The following is a 234-nucleotide window of genomic DNA, read 5'->3' on the forward strand; positions in this document are numbered from 1 at the left end:
AAAAAAAAAAAAACAAAAAAAAATTAAAAACTTATGATGATGACTCTAACCACCATCCATGAACTCACCTGATTGGAAGTGGTCCTCGTGAACATATTCTTCTTCTTCTTGTCTCATCATCTCTATTTTGATTTTCTGAGACAGAAGTTTATAAATCCCAGGTTGGCTTCAAACTCTCTGCTCTTCCACCACCATCTCCAAGTGGTCAGATTACATTCATGCACTACTGTGCAT

General features: G+C 36.3%; 1 protein-coding gene across 1 annotated transcript in view; it reads left to right on the forward strand.

The window, feature by feature from the left end:
* Positions 1-234, forward strand: part of Pofut1 (protein O-fucosyltransferase 1) — a 27,100-nt gene that overhangs the window by 5,282 nt on the left and 21,584 nt on the right. The gene's annotated exons all lie outside the window — the stretch shown is intronic.

The sequence above is a fragment of the Microtus ochrogaster genome, linkage group LG8 (genome assembly GCF_000317375.1).
Source record: "Microtus ochrogaster isolate Prairie Vole_2 linkage group LG8, MicOch1.0, whole genome shotgun sequence".
NCBI classification, from domain to species: Eukaryota; Metazoa; Chordata; class Mammalia; order Rodentia; family Cricetidae; genus Microtus; species Microtus ochrogaster.